At 29.2% G+C, this 7,475-nt stretch overlaps 2 long non-coding RNA genes across 5 annotated transcripts; one reads left to right on the forward strand and one right to left on the reverse strand.

The window, feature by feature from the left end:
- The first annotated feature begins 1,128 nt into the window (after window positions 1-1,128).
- Window positions 1,129-5,299, forward strand: LOC115889011. 4 transcript variants are annotated; one of them, XR_004051360.1, is made up of 6 exons: window positions 1,129-1,811; window positions 2,043-2,243; window positions 2,325-2,421; window positions 2,661-2,737; window positions 4,401-4,930; window positions 5,010-5,299. It is a non-coding gene; the product is annotated as an uncharacterized LOC115889011 (long non-coding RNA). The 4 variants fall into 4 exon arrangements; XR_004051358.1 differs by lacking the exon at window positions 2,325-2,421 and adding an exon at window positions 3,714-3,929; XR_004051359.1 differs by lacking the exon at window positions 2,325-2,421 and adding an exon at window positions 3,714-3,917.
- Window positions 5,300-5,354: 55 nt separating this feature from the next.
- Window positions 5,355-7,175, reverse strand: LOC115889010. Its single transcript, XR_004051356.1, has 5 exons — window positions 6,577-7,175; window positions 6,207-6,494; window positions 5,941-6,142; window positions 5,585-5,752; window positions 5,355-5,504 (listed from the first exon to the last, which is right to left on the reverse strand). It is a non-coding gene; the product is annotated as an uncharacterized LOC115889010 (long non-coding RNA).
- Between the last annotated feature and the right edge of the window lie 300 nt (window positions 7,176-7,475).

Raw genomic sequence — 7,475 nt, forward strand, 5'->3', positions numbered from 1 at the left:
CTTTCTAGTAGTAAATAATACAACAAAATTACTCAAAAATATTTATTTGGAATTTAGAACAATGTAAATATGCAAATCAACACAATTAAAGAGCTATAATCCAATAAACTACTGTATCAATATCAAATATTTAAATAATATCAGAGATGCTGTGTTAAAGCGAATTAGTAAAGTAACAGTGCATTGACTTACAGAAACTTGAAGATAAATAAATGTTTTCACAGCTTCACGGACATAAAACTAAATAACTGGAAGCAGGAAAAAGGCAACCGGAACCCACACAAAACCTGGAATCAAAAAAAATATGTAAAAAATATAAATATAGGTACATAAGACTTTTGTGAATTAAATCAAACAGGACTTGAATGTAAATAAAATGAATAAAAAATATAATACATATACATCTAATACCTCATTTGTATTTTAAAAATAATCTACATACATAGATTTATAGCATTATTGCTATGAAAATACATAATAGGTACCTATGTAATATGTAATTACGCATATCTGTTCATCTTGTAGAAAATTAATGTAGGCTAATAATACTTCAATAATCATAATTTACCTTGTATAACTTGCTTTCAGTTGCTCAAAATCACCGATCAGTCTTTAAAGTAGAGATACGGAAAAATCCTTGGCAAAGAATATCCCAAGATCCTTGGGTTTAAAGCTAAAAAAATATAAAAACAGTTAATATATTACCTATTTTTACATATAATATGGCCCATACCTACTACACGCAGAAACGTCGATTTCATCATTTTCTTCATGTAATTAATATCATATATACTTTATTAAAGTGTTAACAAGGAACTTTATATCAAAAACATCTTTGTACTTATAAATTTCAGCCGAAATATCAGAAACAAACTTCCAATCAAATCTAAACGGCAAAAATTAAAATGGCGCTCGACCTTGCCAGAGGCCTCGGGAGCTGACGCTGACACACAGACAAAAGACAAAGGAACAGGACGCCGACGTGCATAAAAATGTTCCGTAGCAGAAATTGACAGAAATCATATAGAAATATTCAGATTTTTGTCTAGGACAGTCTAGAAGGCCATGCTTTCTGCCTGGGTAGAACCGCGCCATAACTGTTTCCAATTTTCCGGTTTACTGTCACCCCCCTGAGTAACATTACGTCTTTCTAGCTTTAACAGTGGCGTCTCTACTATTTAGAACTATACGTAGATTATTACAAAAATGCGTATATTTTGTTATTAGATAGCGTTTTCGATTGTTAAATTAGAATTACACTCACATTCGAAACCGCTATAAATGTTTTAAAAATTGTGTGTGTTATGGCTAATATCTGTACCAATAAAACAGCTATTATAGGTAGTTAATACCTGAAATTTGAATATCAAAATCGCTATCGCTATTTTTCAAAATTAATAGGAAAATATAAATAAAATAAAATCCAGATTTTCAATATTTCATTGTTACCGCCAGCCCCTTGCGCCAGCCATACGCGCAGACGCGAGCAAAAGGTATATTCTAACCTCAAATTTTGTCAAAAAATAAATAATGAAGTGATATCAAACATTTAGCCGAGTATCCGTACTTAAACAGTTAATACATTGTTTGTAGAATATCAATCAAATTTACATCAATAACTTTAAGATTAGCGGCGTACCTAAAAGGTACCATCACCATTTTTACAATTACTTCAGACCAGAGCTTCAGACTTTAGCTATATAATTCTTCCCCTAATGTTGAAAGAAAACTGTTTTTGCGATCTAAATGGTATATTTGAGCTCTAGTTATTATTAGCAGGTTTTAGATATTAACCGTAACATATATTATAGGTAAGATTGATCTATTAGTTATTTATTATAAAGATATAAGTCTGTACTACACTCAAATTAAAAAAATAATAAAATAACTATATATATGTATAAACCTAGATTTTTCCTTTAGGTTAATTTTGCCTTTTTTACCACATATTTTTATTATTTTACATATTTTATCAAATATATTTATTATACTTAATATATATTATATATGTGTTGCATATGTAACCAATAGTATTTTTGTAGCTTTACTGTAAATACTGAGCGTAGACAGTGATGGATTTCACTCTAGAATTTGGAAAATGAATCAAAAGTGTGCAATCAAATTTGTTCTGATAAGTTTGATAAAAGGGATATTATGATCACCGAATAAACTGGTTGAAGGCAAATAGGAAATGCTGAGCTTCAAATAGATACTACCATTTTTGCTGGGGCCTTATCATGCAGGTAAAAAGCAGTTAAATACATTTTATCAGTTAATAAGTATTGTAACAATATTAGTGTTATTTAGGCTAGGTTTTCTTCTAGTTCGCACTCCACCCAAAAAATATTTTACGTAAATGAGCCTCCAGACCAGCTGAGGGACTGGCAGTTTGGCTTGTTCCTTGGCTGGCCCCTCAAATTTGTAAGAACATTGATAAAATATATTTTATACATGTATTTTAATATTGTTTACATACATATATTTTATATGCATGAGCTTTTGCTCTTTGCACTAGAAAACCTTCTCGTTTAAACTTCCCATGATAAATTTAATAATACCATTAGAAGAAAATTATTAGTATTTACAAAAAATTTAAAGAACAAAAAATATAGTTATTTTTATTGAAAAATTAATTATTAATGTTTTTTATTTGTTTACAGAATAGTAAGATAAATCTCATTTTCTGATCTTTCAATAGTTGGATATTTATTGGCTCAAGAAGTCCTATCAGAAAAAGGTAAAAATTATCTGTACATTATATACAGGGTGGCGCCTCTCATACGACGCGGAGGCTCCAAAGAGAACGGTGGTTTATATTGAAATGTAATTTTGGAAGCATATGTAGGATAATAGAAAGTGTTTTACAGAAATATCAAGAGTTCTGCGGGGTGTCCCCAGAAAAAGTTACGCATCAAAGTTTTTTTTTGTAATGGAACACCCTATATATTACATAATTGATTTTCGGATTCTAAAAAAGAAATAAAGGTGAGTTTCATTAAAGAAGCATATGTCTAAAATACTAAAATGTAAGGCTTGTCATATTTCACATTTGGTGAAAATAATGAATAAACTTTAAATTTCAGTAACAGCTACCTAAATGGTACTTTACACATTGTGTACTCATGCATTTGACATTAAAGCATTCTATTAATTGATGAATGCACATTGCAATTAAAAGATCAGAATAGTATTCTGAGTGTTCGATTTCAAATAAAAGAGAAACTTGCTTTTAAAAGTGGTCAATATTCAATATTAATTTTGTCACCCTGTATAACTGTTTGAGTCTTGTTGTAAACTGATTTCAAGTACAATAGTTATTTTATCTATATATTAGGGTATACCGGGTAAATTCCAATATAAAGCTTTTACTGAAATTTAAAATTTGTTTTTCATTTTTAGAAAATTTTAAATATGTTAAAAACCTTACATTTTAGTCCAATAATGAAATTCACCTTTATTTTTCTCATAGAATCCGAAAATCAAATGTTACAAAAACAAAACTTTACAAAAAAAACAAATTACATTACAAAAAAACAAAACTTTGTTGTGTAACTTTTTTGGCGACACCCTGTAGAACTCCCAATTTTTAAAAAGCACATATTTTATACATTTATATGTTTAAATTCTCTAAATTAACCTACATATGCCCCCAAAATTTAATTTCAATACAAACTGTTGTATTCCTTGGTAGCATATGAGATATTTAATTTCAGAAAGAAGCATGTTAATGAGGTATAATAATGATAGTATGTAGAAATTTAAGTCTCATAAAAATTTGGGAACAAAGAAAATGAAAAATACATACTTTACAAATGGGTCTAAGAATATTGAAAAATAAAATAACATCAATGCATCAATTAATTGATTACTTAAAAGAACAATCTTTGATAAGTGAATCATCTGAATTGACCATAAAGGTATAAATATAGGTATGCAGGGTGACATTTTAAAAACATAATGGTTATTATGTGAAGATCCAAAAAAACATAAAAATCGCTAAAAGCAATTTCTAATTGACCCTGTATCTATTACCTTTCTGAGATTTAAATGCTTATAATTGTTATCTTGGACGCACTATATATGTATATATCTGAGTGGCGGAGGGGAACTCTAATAATGTAAAGTTATTAGCCATTTATTAATTTAGTCCTAAAGCCATTATGCCAAAATCTGCCAAGATTCATTAACAAGTTTTAAATTTAGTTCTGGTCTAATTTTGTGAATGATACACTAATCCATATGACAGTGGCATAAATACGATTAATGGAAGGTTCTAATTTCCATGACAAAGCCAGGTCTAAATGTTAAAACCCTTTAGTGAATTTGGATGTGTCTAAAAAAGACTAATAATAATATTATAGAGATATAATATTAGCAAAGATAATATATGTTTTTTTTAGGCTTCCCTAGCTGGGCCAGCACAAACTATTTTTGAAAGAATGTTAAAAGGACCTGCCACACAAAAATCTAATCCTCTGCTACTATCCTTTGCTTTAACATTGTCATTTTATTCACTGAAAACATGAATTTTATAAGGGATACATAAACTGGCCCAATATTTTTGATATTTTTAACTCTCAGAATGGATTTACAAAATATTCATATCAAAAATTATCAAAATATAAGAACAACATACTTTTTAATAATTTTGAAATAATTTAATTGTATATTATTGGACTTACTTTGAAAGAAAGGCCAATTATAGAGTCGCAAAGAAAAACAGCTTACAACATATGTATAAATCTATGTAAAAGAAAGGCAATTATTAAAATATATTTTGACTAACTGGTGGAGGTCTACGTATACAAAAAACAAAAACGGAAGATAATATATTCAATTAATGTAAAAATGAGAAGAGCATTGTGGGATTAAAAACATACGATGGTGATAGATTGTCTTAAACTAATAGGAGTAAGGAGTACTGGTAATTGTAAGTACTAACCTTTCATTGTGTTTTTGAATTTTTTATTACTTTTAAGAGAATTCAATATAATTAGATATTTTTTCAGTCTCAAAACAATACTGATGGTTACAAAGAAACAGAAGAAAAGGGAAGATAGTAATTTACTAGACAAAAGGCTTTTGTAATATGGAGATGGGCAAAATTCAAAGTAGTAGTATTCAAAACAGAGAAGAACATAAGCTAAAGAAAAAAAGGGTTGCTTTTAGACATTGAAATAAAAAAAGAACAGTGAAGTTCTTAAAGAGAACTTATTTAATAATTTTAATTATTGTTTATATTGTAATGTAAAAACTGTAGTGTATGTTATTTCTGAATAAAATACATTTAATAATGATATTTTATAGAAATTAATACTCAAGAGATTTAATAGCAACATAAAAACATGTTTAGAATAAGTTAAAAAAATATTGCTCTAATCTTTCAAAATAATGTATTATTTCTCTTCTTATTAATTTGGTCCATATTTATTTCATCTAACGGCGGCAGCTCTTGTTCAGGTATCATTATGGCTGTATTGTGTAGCACATTGAAACAACAATATCTAAAAATTTAAGTACATACATTAAAATTTTTAAATTGTGTTCTATAATTAATAAACTGATAATATTTTTCTTAACTCACTGTTGTGCAACAATATCTGACATTGTGGTTTGCAATTTTGGTCTTATACCATAAAACATATTGGAAAGTGGCGTTTCCATATTCCGATAATTCTGAAACATTTCTTCAGTAATATAGTTCTTCAGCTCTCTTTCTGCATATATCCCCTCAATGCATATGCACTATCACCTTATAACAGATAATAAAATATGAATAGAGTATATGAATCCTTTGAATATTTTCACATTTAATTTTAAAAAAATTCTTTCAATTCATCTTATTCGTAATATATTTCTAAATTGAATACCTACTCAAATAATTAAGGAATATATTTTATATAAATGATCTAACAATAAGTAAATATATGGACCACTAACCAAGCAGGATTTTATTTGAAAAGTCACCGGTCTCCAAGCGGGTCCTTAATACGTCCTTAATATCCAAAAAATGGTGGCTTCATGCACAGACCCACGCCAACAAGCAATCATGTCTATAGTTTTAAGACTAGCATTTCCAGTAATTTAAATGTTGGGGAAAATAATGCTTTTCTATTTCTAAATACCTCTCCATCATTACCCCCTGTAAATTATAAGAAACCTTGTGCTGATAAATATTGACGAAAATATAACATATAGGTACTTACCAGGTGAATGTTTTCTTACATTGTGTTCCATCAACTATCCCTATAATCCAAGGAAACCCAAATATACTATAAAATTGTTCCTGCTCTGTAACTAGTTTCTTATTCAGGCATTTTTATGAACTGAGGGTAAAGCAGTGGAAGTTCATGGGATACTTTTGCAACATAATACGAGAAGTGGTAGAAACAAACATACATGCCCATAAAAAAAGCTGTAGACTGTACATAGCCCCTGAAGTGTAGAATCTTAATATACACAAGAGTTGATTTAAAAATATTTTGCTGTTGTTTCTGGAAATAGTAAAGAAAGATGGTTCAAAGTAAAAATATAATTAATTTATCTTACATTAGATTTACTAGCATTCCAACTTACCTCTCATTTTGATATTCTAGATTTTGTTCAATTAAACCGAGGGTATATATTACAGTGTCATTTAAAAGTCTCTGTCCTAAAGACTTAAGGAGGTTCATTTCTTGGCAATATGATTTTTCCTTACATCCACTCTTGAGGAAATCCATTTTCAATGAATATACCTACTGATCGACGTCTAAGATATCAAAAGTAATCATCGAACTTACGTAGAGGTATCATAATACACTTTTTAGCTTTCTCAAAGGAATATAATATCAATATATAATAATACTTCCTCGTAAAACAAATTTTTTGTGCCTAAGTCAGGTTAAGTGGCCACTAGCTTGGAAGTTTGACCGCTTAATTTAAATATAAATTCAAGTTAGATTAAAGCATAGTGCAAGAAAATAAGCTAAACATAATGTTAAGTTTTGCTTAAAAAACTTGTTGCAAACGCCCCTACATTGTATATTATCGATATTACTACGTAGATTACAAATTAAAATACACAAAATAACTTTTTTTACAATTTTGAATAAAAAACACCACACCACCGTCACGCCACTGATGGAGCGAAATGACAGAAAGACAGACGAAACTCAACTGTGTTGTCATATTTATGTACCCATCTCTTTTTAACTCTCATAAAAGTGTCAAACCATGTATGATTCCAAAAAATTGAGTTTTATGAATGGAGTGTTCTGTCTACCTATATTTAGATGTCTTTGGTCTTATCCCTACCCCCATCCCATCTGTCTATTTGGTCTCTAGTATGTGACATAGTCTATGGTTCATATACGTATATTATTTATATATGAACCGTTGTGCAATAAGATATGAACCGTGGGCATGTTGGCGACATTGAAGTTGGCACCGGTGGAACTGGCACCCTAAAGTCCCTAGATATATATGGCACCTAT

Source organism: Sitophilus oryzae, unplaced genomic scaffold, assembly GCF_002938485.1.
Source record: "Sitophilus oryzae breed Bouriz unplaced genomic scaffold, Soryzae_2.0 scaffold_810_pilon_pilon, whole genome shotgun sequence".
In the NCBI taxonomy this organism is placed as follows: Eukaryota; Metazoa; Arthropoda; class Insecta; order Coleoptera; family Curculionidae; genus Sitophilus; species Sitophilus oryzae.